Genomic DNA, 543 nt, shown 5'->3' with positions numbered 1-543 from the left:
GTGCAAAGGCTGGACCCTACAATGGACAAGCAGCCAAGCCCCAGGGTAAATTACATTTAATCATTACTATTGTGAAATGAAACGTTCTGGTTCTTATTGGATGACACATGTTCATAGCTACTGTAAAAGAGCTGATGTATGCACACCATTTGAGTGTATCTCAGTTCAATTCTTTATGCAACAGTTGAGTTATTGAACTTTACCATTTGCTAGGCAATGCAGGTGTTGTATCTGTTTCCTGTCAATCCGTGTAACCCCTTTAAACCACATGGTAAAATGTTGTTAGGAGTTATTTAGTTAATATAAAGATTTGTGTTCTTTAATTAGGTTCTTCTCTAGGAAATATGGGCTATCCCAATAATGGGGGCAATGGACCTAAACCAGGTAAACGTTTTAATTGTGTGTGATAAAGGACTTAATCGTTCTGCATTAATGGTTTGATTTAATGATATATTTGGATACCATCTGAATCTCATGTGTGTTGGGTCTGATCCGCAGGGTATGGTGCAAAAGCTGGACCCTACAATGGACAAGCAGCCAAGC

At 38.7% G+C, this 543-nt stretch overlaps 1 long non-coding RNA gene across 1 annotated transcript; it reads left to right on the top strand.

Annotated features, from left to right (window-relative positions):
• On the top strand, positions 1-543 carry LOC130568897 (uncharacterized). The gene is made up of 3 exons (XR_008964763.1): positions 1-45; positions 328-384; positions 499-543. It is a non-coding gene; the product is annotated as an uncharacterized LOC130568897 (long non-coding RNA).

This window comes from Triplophysa rosa, linkage group LG18 (genome assembly GCF_024868665.1).
Source record: "Triplophysa rosa linkage group LG18, Trosa_1v2, whole genome shotgun sequence".
NCBI classification, from domain to species: Eukaryota; Metazoa; Chordata; class Actinopteri; order Cypriniformes; family Nemacheilidae; genus Triplophysa; species Triplophysa rosa.
Note: the sequence above shows the minus strand (reverse complement) of the source record. Positions and strands in the feature narration are given on the sequence as shown.